At 41.0% G+C, this 17,577-nt stretch overlaps 1 long non-coding RNA gene across 3 annotated transcripts in view; it reads left to right on the forward strand.

Annotated features, from left to right (window-relative positions):
- LOC309544471 overlaps positions 1-17,577 on the forward strand; it is a 1,317,369-nt gene that overhangs the window by 1,008,602 nt on the left and 291,190 nt on the right. For all 3 annotated transcript variants that reach the window (XR_014224852.1, XR_014224853.1, XR_014224854.1), the window contains one exon: positions 2,357-2,421. This is a non-coding gene — a long non-coding RNA (uncharacterized lncRNA). The remainder of the gene's footprint in view (positions 1-2,356; positions 2,422-17,577) is intronic.

Here is a 17,577-nt window from a genome sequence, read left to right on the forward strand (position 1 = left end):
ATTGTGTAGGCAATAAACGGTAGTATTGAATAAAAGAAAAAAAATATTTTATTAAGCGATAATTAAAAAACATTGAATTATCGGTCTCATTGTTGGCTACAACATCATATAAAGTGTGCTTAGAGCCCAAATGCGGTAACAAGAAGAAATTACAGTACACTACAAAGATGTACATTACATCGTCAGAAAGAGGATATATTCATGAAGAACATAAAAGTACAGTAAACCCCCGCTCCATCGCGGTTCAGTTTTTGCGGTCCTGGTATATTGCGTTTTTTTTTGTAATGTTATTTACTATATAAATCATTAAAAATGAAATATTTTTGTGTTTTTCATAGCTCTTGCTATGTCTCTCAGTATCTTTTATGTGTTTAAATGAGTTTCTATTGTTTTAAAAGTGTGTTTAAAGACCTTAAAATGCTTTTACACGTACAGTGACAGTAAAAAAAACATGCCTACAATGCATTTTAATAGGGTTTTTCTATTTCGCGGATTTTCACTTTTTGCGGCTGGGTCCGGAACGTAACCCCCGCAATGGAGGGGGGTTTACTGTACATAAAAGTATGTAAAAGTTTGGCATCATTACTGTGTTGCACATAACCTGTACAGAAAGCAGAGCTGGAGGAGGGACCTTTCAGCTCTACCCATTAGAGGCTGTCTGCAGAGAGCTGCAAGAAGGTAGATACAAGACCAGTCACCCTGCACAGGGAGAGGGAACAGCAGTGAACTGTCTTTATTATAGGAAGCTTCTGCAGATATGCAAAATATATTATTGTTCCATGACAAATAACTGTACAGATCTGGAACAAGTACACAAAGGTCAACACATTAAGGATAAGAATACACATGCCTCCTGTATTTAGACCATACTAATTTAGCCTGGAATTCAGCTTTAACCAGCACCACTTTTATGACAGGCTCTTGACTGAATCATTTGTAGCTAAGTTTGTTACAATAGGAAAACTATTCCCTTCAAAGTGTATAAAAGCGAATTCTGTGAGGGTATGCTCTATTGTGTCAAACCTCTTTCCATTTGCATTCATTCCTTACTAGGATAAGCCCTGTGACAAAAGTTACATATATTAATGCAATACACACCAAAAAAAAAAAAAAAATTGGGAAAAAAACAAAAAATGAAACTTTTTAAACATTTTCAAAGTTCTTCAATAAAGTCAAGTGTTTCTTCAACCAAATACTTATTCACTTCAACTGTGCTTATATGTGAGTAATCCTGAGAATTAAACAACTAGTGCTTCACCACTTGTGATGATGCAAATGCATTCACTAGAACCCCATGGTCACAGAGACCAATAACAGCCTTATTGCTAAACCATTGTGACCAGATGTAGTAGTCAATCCTTCTCCTGTAGCAACCGTTTACTCCTCCAGCATGTGTGTCCATCAACTGGTTAGCATTAATAACCAAAAGAAAGATAACAGAATAATTGTGCAATACCGGTTATTAAAATACTTAATAAAAACCATCCCCAATCAATTGTGCTTACATGGCAGAGTGCCCAGACCGGTACCAGCTTCATCAGCTCCTGCGCACACATAAAGTGTTCAAATTCTGCTGAATAGTCTGAATGCACCACCATTTACCTTTTCAAGCCCCATCATGCATTCCACCTTGCCCATATGTGATGTCACTTGCTATCCAAGACAACAAGCAGTGACCTGACCTTAATGCTGATGAGTCTTCCATAGCAAAATGTATTGAAGTCCAAATCCAAAACACTGAGTCTGGTTCTTCTCTTATTGCTCCTTTTTTGCTGTCTGCACTGATAGAACTGTAAACCTAAATCTCAGCCTCCTGGGAGACAGCCTTTCCCCTTTCAGTATACCCTCAGCTCCTTAGAGAACAGAGGGCCGAAGATAAATAGGTCCAACTTATGTATAAGGGTGTGTTTCATCTTTGTGTATCACCTGAGGCTAGTCCCTTCACTGGGTATATGTAAGGGTTTATAATCGCTGTAAATGGGTTCAAGCCAACTCACTCCTCGCATAAAAATGTGCAGTATCTATTTTGTTGCCATTTTTGTAAATATTCGTTTTTTCATAGGCAGATGAACAGTAAATGTATTTTTCAATGTTTGTAGTTCACCTGTTGTATAAGGAGTATTATCTTCTGTTAAAAATAATCCAAGACATGTGATAAAAAATATACTTTAGAAAGATGTGTATTCAGTATTCCCACATTACCTTTCCCTGAGTAAGTGAGGTGGGATTGGCAGTGGTGTTTTTCTACCAAGTAAAAACGCTTTGTAACATTATGTAAATTACCTTTGTCAATTATTTTGTGACAGTGTAACTTTAAAACCTAACTCTTGCTAAAGTTTTTTTTTTTCCTTTTTAGTTTTTGGATAGAGTGGGAAAGAATTATATTTTCTTGTTGGAGGAAGGAGCCTGGAGCTCCTCTTGGTGAGTAGAAATTTATATTTAAAATATAATCATGTTTTTTTTTTTTATATAAATCTGTAGGTCTATGTAGATTTATAAAGCCTATGACTTGAGTTTAAAACCGGGCTTGTTTAAGAACATGATAACTTAGGAAGCCTATGTTTCATTTGAGAATAGGATCGGTAATGCTGGGCATAACGTTCCCCTGCATGAACAGAGATGTATAGTAACTAAGTCGAACTACTTCACTACTGTACTTAAGTACCGAAATACGGTATCTGTACTTTCCTAGAGTAGAATTTTTTTCTCCTACTTCCACTTTTACTTCACTACATTTTTTCGATGATTTCAATACTTCGACTCCAATATTTTTTTTTTGTGCTAAATAGTTACTCGTTACTATTATAAAAATTACCACTGCCAGAACAGTAGATGGCAGGTTTCATGAAGCTCAAAACATGTGTATTATCAGCGCATACGAAAATAAATGCTACTGTATGTATGAATAAAAGCTGCATTTGAAATAATAAAAAACAATATGATGTTCAAACTTTTGACTTCTTTCTTTATTAACTACATAACACAGTACTTGTACTTTTACTTTCAGTACTTGAGTAGCAATTTTTTTTTCAAAACTACTGGTACTTTTACTTTTAGTACTTGAGTAGCAAAATTTAAGGCTGCATTCACATGTCAGCGTATGATCGCGGGCAGAACCGCCGCGGTTCCGCCCGCGATTCGGAGATTTATTGCAAATCGCGGGACGCCTAGCGTTGCCCGTTGATTTGCAATAGCCCCCCAAACACCGAGCGATGTTGCCGCGATTTACGCCCGCCGAATCGCGGCAACATCGCGCAAACAAAATCGAGGGACGCAATACGCTACAAAAAAGTACAAGAGCTTCTTTGGAGCGTATTGCGTCCCACGATTTTGTTTGTGCGATGTTGCCGCGATTCGGCGGGCGTAAATCGCGGCAACATCGCTCGGCGTTTGGGGGGCTATTGCAAATCAACGGGCAACGCTAGGCGTCCCCCGATTTGCAATAAATCTCCGAATCGCGGGCGGAACCGCGGCGGTTCTGCCCGCGATCATACGCTGACATGTGAATGCAGCCTAAAAAAAAACTACTTGCAATACTTAAGTACAAACAATGTTGAATACTTTAGTACTTCTACTCAAGTCACTTTTTGATTGAGCACTTCCACTTCTACTCAAGTCACCTTTTGATCGAGCACTTGTACTTTTACTCAAGTATGGGTTTTGAGTACTTTATACAGCTCTGTGCATAAAGAACTATTACTTCACTTGCTTCCTGTACCTGGAGTAGGAATAGGGGGTATTGGCATTATCAGGTTAGTAAGGCACAGGCAGAAATAACAAAGTTCTATCTCTTCTCTACTGTTAAAATATATTTTTGTTCTTTTGTCAGTGTCTGTGCTAATAATAGATTGTTTAGCCTTTCCAGAAGATAGGGAAAATACATTATCATTCTAATAGGTAATTTACTTTATATAACATGAAGGCACATAAACATACTGCCTGCTTCTGTGCTTTAAATCTTTTACGTATTCGTAAGGTGTGGGAAAAAAACATTATCCAGGCAGGGAGAATGCTGGACTCTGTATATTGCTGGCAGGGTTACTGAAGCATATGAACAGGATACAGTTTCTGAGTTGGTTATGACAGAATCAGGATGCAGAACTTGAAAGCTGGCTCTCAGTTGTCTTCCTCGGGGATAAGAGCCAACTCTGAGACTATACTTTCCACCGCTAAGTTAAACGGTTAGGCTTGTAGTATGTTTTGGGCTTGCGGTCTCATTTTCCCAGCAGCCAGTGTAGTCTCAGTGACAGCAGGACTTTCTATGACTGAATTAGTCAAGGAAATCAGACAGAAGAAATGCTGGCACGAGATGTGCATTGTGTGCTTTAGGCAGGAAACAAAAAAGCTCTGGAGACCAAACCAAAGAGCCATCCCTTTAAACTTCCAGCCAAGTGTATTCTCATTAGGTTCTTAGTTTTTTTTTTACTCCAGAGATGAGATTGGACAGTTAACTGAACTGTGGATAATTATAACAGGGTTTATTTCGGTAACATTTTGCACATGTATATTATATATTTTTTTTTTACCTCTATAGAAATTGCATTCAAGATACTAAAGCATTACAGAACAATGATTAAGTCCTGTATTTTAGGGTGTAAGGAAAACACAAGCAAAACTGCTTTGCAGTACTGAAATTTAGTATTTTCCAGCTAAAGGTCTTGCTCATACCACATATCCAAACTGGACAGGGTCTTAATCCACATTTTATCGTAGTCCAAAAATTACAGGTAATGCTATTTTTATATATAGTGATTTACAAGCTACTGGGAGGAAATACACCATGTGGGGAGCAGATATCCACACACCTTTGGAAGGCATTGCTTTAAAACCCATCCTTTTGACCCCCATTCATCTGCTGCTTTTCCAATGGAGCAGCCCCTAAATGTTTTCCTTTTTCAGGTTATTTGGTGTGGTTCAGTAATCTCTTGTGTCCTCTTTTTCTGCCAGCAGTGGGTGGATCATAAATATAGTAGGCAATGGCTTGGCCCCCTCCCTGTACTCTCAGGAAGTGTGTTAAATTACACTAGTTATCTTTCAACCCAGCACTGGGTTGTGATCAGGGGAATCTTCTGGTTGAATAATGCTGGGTATCATTCAAACTGGAGGTAGACCAGCAATGAATGATGAATTTACTGGGGACAGTGCCAGAAATATGGTGGATATTGCAGCTGAAGCATCTCCTGAAAATCCTTGTTTCCTGGCTGCTGCTATTATTTAGTTGCTTCAACACTTCCAAGTCCTTGAATGGGAACAATTGCTGTATGTAGGCTAGTTCTGAATTTGCTGACTTGCTGAATCTGCATACTAGTTTTGGGTCAATGAGTCAAAAACTGTTAAAGCCAGAGATTTCAGCCAACTAGAATTTTTAGAAGGTGGGATAGCAATGCAAGACAGCATATTTATCGCAATATAAATTTTCTTAAGGTTGATATGTGAGGATAGAGTCATGTACTATAGAAAGGTCACACAGCCACAATTGTTTAACTATGTTTGTTCTGCCTTTTAAGAAATAGATCATTGGAGGAAGTTGACACTTCTCCAAAAATTCCTACCAGTTACAAATTCACTTTGTTTAATGTGGGGCACCCCTTATTAATTAAAGACATTATTAATATAATATTATTAACATATTGTGTGCACAGTATGTTAAGCTAAAACTGTTCCCTTTAGAGACACTACTAGAGTATATGCTGAATGTATTCTTATATCACTCATGCATATAAGAGCTTGCTGCTTAAATTATCTAGCATATAATTTTGCTTTCTAAATGACATCTTGATATATATATATATATATATATATATATATATATATATATATATATATATATATATATATACACAGTATCTCACAAAAGTGAGCAGACCCCTCACATTTTTGTAAATATTTTATTATGTCAATATGTCAATGTCAATGTTATGTGACAACACTGAAGAAATTACACTTTGCTACAATGTAAAGTAGTGAGTATACAGCTTGTATAACAGTGTACATTTGCTGTCCCTTCAAAATAACTCAACACACAGCCATTAATGTCTAAACCGCTGGCAACAAAAGTGAGTACACCCCTAAGTGCAAATGTCCAAAGTTTCAATATTTTGTGTGGCCACTAGGGATGATCGAACTTTTGAAAAGTTCAGTTCGACCAGAACACCCAAACTTCTGGAATCAAAAAACACCATTTTGAAGCCCTAAAACCCAATAAATGCCTCTAAAAAGTGCCTAGGGTTCTGGGTCATGCCCCAGGGACTATTAATCACACAAAAAAAAAGTTCTTAAAAATTGTCCTTTTTGACAGAGAGCAAATAATTGAAAAAAATATTGAAAAAAAAAAATGAGATTTCTTTGGATTTAGTGTCTGGGGGGTCTAAAACGTGTACCTGTGAAGTTTCAGCTCTGTAGCATGTCCAGAACCAGAAAAAAAAGATAACTTTTCTTAGAATTTTTTGTAGCGCAGGGATGGGGTTCCTCTCCTTTCACACCTGGACGTTTTTGTTGCAGGTGTTTATTGGGCGTTTTTTGTGCATCTTTGGAGGTAGTCATGACATCTGAACTTCTGTATAGGGGTATATATATATATATATACATATATATATATATATATATATATATATATATATATATATATAAATCTCATTTTTTTTTCAAGAATTTTTTCAATAATTGGCTCTCTATCAAAAACGACAATTTTTAAGAACTTTTTTTGTGTGAAAAATAGTCCCTGGGACATGACCCAGAACCCTAGGCACTTTTTAGGGGCATTTATTGGGTTTTAGGGCTTCAAAATGGTGTTTTTTTATTCCATATATATATATATATATATACACACACATATATACATACACATATATATACACACACATATATATATACCCCTATATATACCCCATATATATATATATATATATATATATATATACCCCTATATCCCCTATATAACGCCGGCAACAAAAACGCCCAGGTGTGAAAGAAGCGGAGCCCCATCCCTGCGCTACTGAAATTCTAAGAAAAATTATCTTTTTTTTCTGGCGGTCACCCTGACATGGAAGAGTTCGGTCACCCTGGCATAGCAGAGTCAGTTCACACTAAACTACGGTCACCCTGACACTTAACACTTTCCATACAGAAACTAGATTATTGAATCTAACAATAGTGGTATATAGTACCCTTTCCATACAGAAACTAGATTATTGAATCTAACTATAGTGGTATATAGTACCCTAACTACACTGCATATCCCTTTCCTCACACTAATAATTGCAAAATGACACTGGAGCAGCTGGAGTAACAGAAATGCTTCCACTCTATTGCACAGCCTCTCTATTACAGTGCTAGAGATTTGGCGGGGCTATGTTATATACTGGGGGGCGTATGGGGGGCGTATTCACTCCTGATTGGCCTCTGGACCCCCTAGTCACTCCAATCGGCTTTTACTGATGTTTCTGGGCCAATCACAGGCTTTTAAAGCCCAGTGCCCGTCCCATTGCATTTTGGGCGGTTCTGATGGCCGAATTCCGAACTTTTACCATAACAAGTTTGGAATTCGGCCGAATTTCGAACAGCCAATGTTCAGGTCGAACCGATGGTTGACCCGAACCTTTCGATCATCCATAGTGGCCACCACTATTTTCCATCACTGCCTTAGCCTTAACTCTCTTGGGCATAAAGTTCACCGGAGCTTCACAGGTTGCCACTGTAGTCCTCTTCCACTCCTCCATGATGACATCAAGGAGCTGGTAGATGTTAGAGACCTTGCACTCCTCCACCTTCCATTTGAGGATGCCTCACAGATGCTCAATAGGGTTTAGGTCTGGACACATGCTTGGCAGGGGTCGGCAAGGTGTCCGCACACGGACACTGGTGTCCGCGAGCAGTCCTTGCCGGGTCCGTCCCGCCGCCACTGACTTTTTTCACTGGAGTCTCTCTGCAGGCTCTGCGACTCCCTGATGCTTGGTCAGTCAATAACCTTTACCCTCAACTTCTTCAGCAAGGCAGTGGTTGTCTTGGAGGTGTGTTTGGGGTTGTTATCATGTTTTAATACTGCCCTGCTGCTCAGTCTCCAAAAAGAGGGAATTATGCTCTGCTTTAGTATTATCACAGTACATGTTGGCATTCATGGTTCCCGCAATAAACTGTAGCTCCCCAGTGCCCTCATGCAGCCTATCAGAATAGAGGTACTCACCAAGCCCGAGATGCCGAGAGCAGTTCGCTGTTGCGACTAAGCTCACTCCCCCCTTCTGGAGGTGATACAAAGGGTGGATGGCACAAAGAGGCACAAGCTACCACCAGGCAGGGTAGAGCTTGCGTAAAGGTCCTGTAGAACTGGATCAGAGACTAATCAGGATCCAGCAGTAGGTAGAAAGTCCGTAGTAGGCTGAAGGTCAAACACAGGTAAGCAGACAATCCAGGACAGGCTGGGGGTCAAGGCACTGGAGACAGGAGGCAAGACTGGGTCACAAGCAGAAGGTTGAGGCACAGGGGACTGAAGGTGAATCCGGTCACAGGCAGAGGGTCAAACACAGGAAGCAGGAACAAAGTCCATGAAACAAGCCGAGGTCGGGTCCAGGAGAAGATCGGAGTAGGTCAGGGTTGATCCGGGTCACAGCAGATAAACGATCAAACAGGAAACAGGAACTCAGGTACAGGAAGCTGAAGAAAAACCAGCAATTCTTCTGAGCACTTGCTCAGCTTTTATAGGCAGCCAGGAAGGCATGTGGAAGTCATGTGGTGCATGTCATGTGATGGCCAGCCTACAGCTGAAGGTTTCTCTGACACAGCCCCAGACCATGACACTCCCACCACCATGCTTGACTGTAGACAAGACACACTTGTCTTTGTACTCCTCACCTGGTTGCTGCCACACACGTTTGACACCATCTGAACCAAATAAGTTTATCTTGGTCTCATCAGACCACAGGACATGGTTCCAGTAATCCATGTCCTTAGTCTGCTTTTCTTCAGCAAACTGTTTGCGGCTTTCTTGTGCATCATCTTTAGAAGAGGCTTCCTTCTGGGATGAGAGCCATGCAGGCCAATTAGATGCAGTGTCCAATGTATGATCTAAGCACTAACAGGCTGACCCCCCACCCCTTCAACTTCTGCAGCAATGCTGGTAGCACTCATATGTCTATTTCCCAAAGACAATCTCTGGATATGACGCTGAGCGCGTGCATTTACCTTCTTTGGTCAACCATGGTGAGGCCTGTTCTGAGTGGAACCTGTCCTGTTAAACTGCTGTATGGTCTTGGCCACCGTGCTGCAGCTCAGTTTCAGGGTCTTGGCAATCTTCTTATAGCCTAGGCCATCTTTATGCAGAGCAACAAACAATTATTTTTTTCAGATCATCAGAGAGTTTTTTGCCATGAGGTGCCATGTTGAGCTTCCAGTGACCACTATAAGAGAGTGAGAGTGATAACACCATTTATAACACACCTGCTCCCCATTCACACCTGGGACCTTGTAACACTAACTAGTCACATGACACTGGGGAGGGAAAATGACTAATTGGGCCCGATTTGGACATTTTCACTTAGGGGTATACTCACTTTTGTTGCCAGTGGTTTAAACAATGGCTGTGTGTTGAGTTATTTTGAGGGGACAGCAAATTTACACTGTTATACAAGCTGTACACTCACTACTTTACATTGTAGCAAAGTATAATTTATCAGTGTTGTCACATGAAAGGATATAATAAAACATTTACAAAAAATGTGAGAGGTGTACTGTATACATTGCTGTCTCTGTCAATTGACTTGAGATCCCCAAAGGAGAGAACCATTTTATGAACTGGCAAGGGTTTTTCTTTGGAAACATGTACTGTATACTCAAGTTGACAAAGTTATAGTTAATGTAAACCCAATTACTAAAATATCACATACTCTTTAAAATGGTCATGCAATTTGTTATATTTTAAACATACAGATTTTATTAGTAGTAACTGGTGATCCTCTAAAGAAAGTCCTTGTTTAGCATCTTCCTGTTATAGGGTGACACAGCTCTGTTCTTGTCTCCCAAGTGTGCTCCTACATTGTCATCCAGTCACATGAGCTTCCCATGAAGACTACAGGTGGCCATTACAAGGCAGATTATGCAGGTCTGGTCCTCTTTGTTGCTATAAATAAAAACCTTGAGAAATGCTATGCCACCATCACTGGAGTGCATGCATATTGACTGTGGTGGCCAAAAAGACTCCAGGAGATCAGCAGTGCTGAAATACAACAAAGGATAAATAAGTATCTACTTTAGTTTGTAAATGGATTGGAGACACTCTTTAGAGAATAGGGGCCGAGAGGGAAAAGGTAGCCAAAAATCCATCTGTATACAGTAAATGCAGTAAGAAATTGAATACAAAAATTATATAAAACATTATGATACATTTTTATCATAGGGAGGTTCTACTCAAACTTCAAATTACTGACTTTAACAAATAAACACATTAACCAAAGCCATTACATTAAATAATTATGCTATCCCCTAATAGACAGGCTTCTTCCTGTGCTGTTATTGTTACAGATTATATGTTATATACAAATCTGAGCATTTGTAAAATAATTGGTCTAATAGAATAGCAATCAACTGCAGCTATTTGGTGGCTGGAGTTATCTGTGTTTTAAATGTAGATATAAAATTGCATATGTGCGGAGCTGCCATGCTATTTTAAATGCACATGGTGCTGGGAAACTTAACTCTATCTGTATTATTTATGCTTATTTATTGAACGCTAGACAAGTGTATGATTTCAGTTTATGCTTTTTGGAAATAAGCTTTGTGCATACCTGGCTACTTTTATCATTTAAAAATTATTAAAAATGTGTATGTTAAACAAAAATACACTTCTTGTGATACCCACATTTTTGGATCTGTTTATAAACATTTTCTTTGTGTATAAAGCCCCGTACACACGTACCGATTGCCGGCCGTAAATATTCAGCTGCCGACCGATCGGCCGATTGTAGGTTTGTTAGTATTATGCTTCCGACAGCCGACATCGCATTTTCGGCCGAACAGAATCTGTCGTGCAGACTTTAAAATATTTGTTGGCCGTCACCAGAACGGCCGATTGTTCGCCAGTCAGTACAGAATTCGGCTGACAAACAGCAGATTAACAAGACTGGGCATGCTCAGAAAAGAAAAAACACACGGAAAGTTAACCATCACATGACATCACTTCTGCAGTCGGCTGTTGTTGGCCGACAAAATTAGCACTTTTCAGCCGACAGGACAGCACCGGACAAAAGACGGCCGATCGTTCGGCCGACATTCGGTACGTGTGTACGGGGCTTAAGAGAAAAAAAGCCCCAAAAACATTTGACTACAAGAGTTGACATTCACCAATAGAGAGACTAGCCAACACTATGGGCTAAGAACATTCTAGTAGCAGGAGAAAAGAAATTAGACTTCTGCACTATGTATACTCTATGAAGAATTTTGTGAAAATGGCTGAACGAATGTGTGTTTAGCTAAACAAGTCTGCAGCTGCAGTGTAAAAGGAGCAGTTACCAGTGGTATTGTTACCACTGCTAAATGTGAAGTTGTCACAAAAAAGTGTACAAATGTATTAACCACACAAGAGAGTTTTTGACAAATCCTTTATTAAATAATACAAAATAAAAAATAGGGTCCCTTGATGTAAATCCATAGTCAATCATGCTGCCCGGCGACCTGAAAAATAGAAAAAATTAAAAAAAGCTCTAGCCTCCTGGGAGGTCTCCCACCGTATGCCTGGTCTTTGACATTTCTTATATAGACAAGGAGCAGAGCCACCTGGTTACATCACCCAGTGGCCCCACCCCTTCTGACGTCAGGTGAGCGTTTTTCTTCTTTCTATTTTTCGGGGCTGCGGGAGGAGTGAATGACGATGGATTTACATCGAGGGACACTATTTTTTTATTTTTTAATAAAAGATTTGTCAAAAACTGTCTCGTGCGGTTATTACTTTTGTACACTTTTTTGGTGAACTGGTAGGAGTACTATGTACCCGATACCCATTCACATGGGGGGGGGGAGTGGGATCTGGGGGTTCCCTTGCTAAATGGGGCTTCAAGATTCCAATAAGCTCCCTGCCAGCAGACCCCAACAACCATAGCCCAGCGTAGTCGGCAAGAGGCTCTTGTCCCCATTAACATGGCGACAAGGTGCTTTGGGGTGGGGGGCAGAGCCTCCCTGCCCCAAAGCACCCCCCCATGTTAAGGGCATGTGGCCTGGTATGGTTCAGGAAGGGGGGGCACTCACTCATCCCCCTCTTTCCTGACGTACCAGGCTGCATGCCCGGATAAGGGCCTGGTATGGATTTGGGGGGGCCCATGCTGTTTTTTTTTTTATTGGCATGGGGTTTCCCTTTAAAATCCATACCAGACCAAGGGCCTGGTATGGACTAGGGGAGGGTGGGGGAACCTACGCCATTTTATTCTTTATTTTTTCAATAGCCAGGTGCTGGCACTTGTAATCTTGAGTCATTTTAAATGGGATTTGACTTTAGATATGTCATTTTTGCTGTAGCATGTTTTATGCATGCTACAGATAAGCCACTTTTAAGGCATATTAACCACTTTACCACCGCAGGATTTTGCTGTCTTACATCCAGGCCACTTTTTGCGATTTGGCACTGTGCAACTTTAACTGACAATTGTGCGGTCGTGCGACGCCGTACCCAAACAAAATTTACCTCCTTTTTTTCCCACAAACAGAGATTTCTTTTGGTGGTATTTGATCACCTGTGCGATTTTTACTTTTTGCGCTATAAACAAAAAAAAAAGCATACATTTTGAAAAAATAACAATATTTTTCACATTTTTTTATATGAAATTCCCCCCCAAAAAAATGTAAAAATCTATTTTTTTTTTAATTTTTGCCCAATTTGTTTTCTGCTACCTATGTTTGGTAAAAAAAATCACAATAAGCGTATTTTGATTGGTTTGCGCAAAAGTTATTGCGTTTACTAACTAAGGGAAAGATTTCTGTCATTTTTGGTGTTTTTTTTTAACGAGTAATGGTGGCGATCTGCGATTTTTTTTGCAGGACTGCGACATTGCGGCGGACAGATCGGACTCTTGACTGACATTTTTGACACTTTTGGGGGTACCAGTGACATTACTACAGTAATCAGTGCTATACAAATGCACTGTTACTGTAAAAATTACACTGGCAGGGAAGGGGTTAATTTTATTGGAGAGGGAGGGGTTAATGTATGCCTGGTGCTTACTAATGTGTGTGGGGGGAGGTGACTGAGTGACACAGGGACAGATCGCAGGTTCAGCTATGCTGAACCCTGCAATCTGACCCTGTCTGTCACTTAGGAGATCCGCCCGCTTTGTTTACACAAGCGGGTGGATCTCCAGACTCGATTCCCCGACGATCAGGTAAGAGCGGCGGTGATAACCACTGCTCCTCCCCTGGCCCGACTACCGCTGTGACTGAATACAGCGGGAGCGAGCCTCCGGCGCGCGCGTGCCGCTCACAAGGGGAGGAGTCCAGCGACGTAGGTCTACGTCGCTGGATGGGAACTAACCACTTTGCCGCAGTACAGTCAACGTGACTGGTCGGCAAGTGGTTAAGGAGACCCCCAGGCACTATATTTAAAGATATTTTTTATTTTTGTTTTTCCACTGTAAGCATAATTAAAATCACTGCTCCTGAAAAAAATGGGGCAGTACCCAGATCCCAATACCCCTTTTATGGCCAAATACTAAGCCTTTAAAATGGACATTTTTGATTTTTCCTGTTTGGCTCCCATAGACTTCAGTGGGGTTCACTGTTCGGGTTAGAACATTTCCCCTGTTTGGGAATTCTGCTGCGAACCAAACATGGGGGGTTTGCGGCCCATCCCTTCTTGTGAGTACTGCACATTTTTTAAATAAACACACTGTGTAAGATATTAGGCCATGATGTATGTGCTCTTTGTTTTGGACTACCATGTTGCCTTCCCTGTTGTAGGAGCTGTGGATAGAGGAGGTGTAAGGACTATCCTAAACTGTTATTGATTGCTGTGCTATTATAACCTATTATAATGCGGGGGTTAACTGTCCAGTAAGTTCTCACTGTTGGTGGTTGTGATTACTTAGAGGTGTAATCTTTTGCAATCTTCAAAGCAACTGAGGGATGGTCTTGGAGGAGGGACTCCTTTGCACTTTATGTGAACATCTTTGAACTTTTTTGCACAAAGTTTGCACAATGTATTGTAAAATAAAGAGCACAAAAAAAAAGAGCACTTTATTTATTAATCATTGCATTTAGCACTTTAATGTGAATGAATATTGAATATTTATTTATGTTTTTTTTTATCAATATCTGTTGATTTATTGAGGTAAGCACATTTGCACTTTAGCATGATGATTTAAAGAGCAATCTTGTGACTTCAATCAGTATGCAGCCGAGCACTGGTTAAAGCTTGTAGAAGGAAATTTCATTCTCTTCTCACTGACCTATGAGGCTGCATGACCCCTGGCTCTCTGTCTGGACAGTGCTGATTGGCCCGCTGCCGATCACATGCACCCCCCCCAAAATGGAAAAAAACCTCTGTAGCAATACTCACCAAACTGAGCATGTACAGAGTGCCCCCAAGGCTCTGTACTACCAGGAGATGGATTGGGGACGTGGAAGAAGGGGAGTATCAGAGAAGACAGGAATAAATAGCCTTTTTACACAATATGCAGGATTAACCCCTTAGGCCCCACCATGAGTATTACAAGCACGTTTTACTGCATATACATACTTATTTTACTGTTGTGGGTTTAGTAACACTTTAAATAAAAAGCCTTAATTGGGTCAGAAATGGTCTTTTTTCAATACTGGATACATCCTATGTATACTCTCACCTACATGCTGGGATTCCTTGAAGCCAGCACCTATGTTTTTAAAATGTTGACTAGGGACGATGTGCTGTCAAGGCCTAGGACTTTTTTTTATCTCCCAGATTGCACTGCCATCCTGGTCCATGTTTGCTTCAACTAGGGAGGTAGAGCCATACACAAACAAAAATGGAAAAAAAAGGTAAACATTAAACCATTCAAGGGCAGAGGATGGAAAACTTTTTCCTATTAGGGATCCTTAGGTATGTACTCCCAGTTTGGTCTGGACCCATATTCAACCCTAATTTTCTTGTTCAGAGGTTCGACAAGTGTTTGGCCAAGTTGAAGCTCTGGTTTCAAAGGGAAGTGAAACATTTATCAGCAGTATTACTACCATTGCTAAATGAGACAGCTTCCCACTGAGGCTGGTTGCTAGAGAGATGGCAGCCAGCTAACAACCAAGGACAGCAACCAGTTGCCAGCCCATTTAGTTGTCAACCAGTGATTCCAGATGAATGTAAATAAAATGGTGGGCATAGGGTAAAAAAACAAAAAAACCTACAAAAATATAGTAGGGGTCACTTTTAATTCATGCAGACACTTCAGAGATCCCCAGTGATGTAAATGATTAAATATGGCCATGTCCATATTTACTCAATTACATCACCTGGGATACCCTGCCCATTTGTTTACATTTAGCTTTAGGGCTCAGGAGTAGTGTTGAGCGAACACGGACTGTATTATTCGTGTTCGTACCGAATAATTGGATTTTTTTTACCCGAACACGGACACGGACACTTTACTGTATGTTCGGGTAAAAATCCGTGTTCGGTCGTTTTATTTCCGGGTTTTGCATGCTTTGGCGCTCTTTTCATGGCGGGCTTTCAACAGCCAATCAACAATCGTTTAACTGGTGTGCCTTAAGCCATCCCAGCCATGCCTGCAAATGTCTTAGTAGCTGTGATTGGCCGTCTGAAGCATGTGACCAAGTCTTTATAAGTTCGAGGCAGCCGCCGCAGCAGCGTCATTCTGCTGCTTAGCTAAGGGACAGAGCACACATCAATGTGCTGGCTGCTGATTAGGGACAGATAGGCAGGAAAAAACCATTTGTGTCCGGATAGAATTGAGGGACAGGTCGGAGTGTTTAGGCAGGGCGAGTTGTAGGCATTTTAGGGATAGAGTCTGCTGAATTATAGGGTCAGTGTCTTCTACAAACTACAATCGATATTGCTGTGTGGGGGGTGGGGTGAATCTGCACTCAATCCTGATCTACGATCTCTTCTCAATCCTGTTAGGGACAGAGTCTGCTGAATTTTAGGGAAACTGTGTTCTACAAACTACAATCGATATTGCTGTGTGGTGTGGGATTGGAGATAGGCAGGTGTCAGTGATCCACATCCATTTTTCTGTGTGTGAGCTGCAGTGAACACAATCTTTTTGGGCTGCAGTGAACACAATCTTTTTGGGCTGCAGTGAACACAATCTTTTTGGGCTGCAGTGAACACAATCTTTTTGGGGTGCAGTGAACAAAATCTTTTTGGGGTGCAGTGAACACAATCCTTTTTGGTGTGCAGTGAACACAATCTTTGTGGGGTGCAGTGAACAAAATCCTTTGTGGGGTGCAGTGAACACAATCTTTTTGGGGTGCAGTGAACAAAATCCTTTTTGGGGTGCAGTGAACAACATCCTTTTTGGGGTGCAGTGAACACAATCTTTTTGGGGTGCAGTGAACAAAATCCTTTGTGGGGTGCAGTGAACACAATCTTTTTGGGGTGCAGTGAACACAATCTTTTTGGGGTGGAGTGAACAACATCCTTTTTGGGGTGCAGTGAACAAAATCCTTTTTGGGGTGCAGTGAACACAATCTTTTTGGGGTGCAGTGAACACAATCTTTGTGGGGTGCAGTGAACACAATCTTTTTGGGGTGGAGTGAACAACATCCTTTTTGGGGTGCAGTGAACAACATCCTTTTTGGGGTGCAGTGAACACAATCTTTTTGGGGTGCAGTGAACACAATCTTTGTGGGGTACAGTGAACAGAATCTTTGTGGGGTGCAGTGAACACAATCTTTGGGGGGTACAGTGAACACAATCTTTTTGGGGTGCAGTGAACACAATCTTTGTGGGGTGCAGTGAACACAATCTTTTTGGGGTGGAGTGAACAAAATCATTTTTGGGGTGCAGTGAACAACATCCTTTTTGGGGTGCAGTGATCAAAATCCTTTTTGGGGTGCAGTGAACACAATCTTTTTGGGGTGCAGTGAACAAAATCCTTTGTGGGGTGCAGTGAACAGAATCTTTGTGGGGTGCAGTGAACACAATCTTTGGGGGGGTACAGTGAACACAATCTTTTTGGGGTGAAGTTAACACAATCTTTGTGGGGTACAGTGAACAGAATCTTTGTGGGGTGCAGTGAACACAATCTTTGGGGGGTACAGTGAACACAATCTTTTTGGGGTGCAGTGAACACAATCTTTGGGGGGTACAGTGAACACAATCTTTTTGGGGTGCAGTGAACACAATCTTTGTGGGGTGCAGTGAACACAATCTTTGGGGGGGTACAGTGAACACAATCTTTTTGGGGTGCAGTGAACAACATCCTTTTAGGGTGCAGTGAACACAATCTTTGTGGGGTGCAGTGAACAACATCCTTTTAGGGTGCAGTGAACACAATCTTTGTGGGGTACAGTGAACATAATCTTTGTGGGGTGCAGTGAACACAATCTTTGGGGGGTACAGTGAACACAATCTTTGTGAGGTGCAGTGAACACAATCTTTGTGGGGTGCAGTGA

Source organism: Pelophylax lessonae (genome assembly GCF_965119305.1).
Source record: "Pelophylax lessonae genome assembly, chromosome: 1".
NCBI classification, from domain to species: domain Eukaryota; kingdom Metazoa; phylum Chordata; class Amphibia; order Anura; family Ranidae; genus Pelophylax; species Pelophylax lessonae.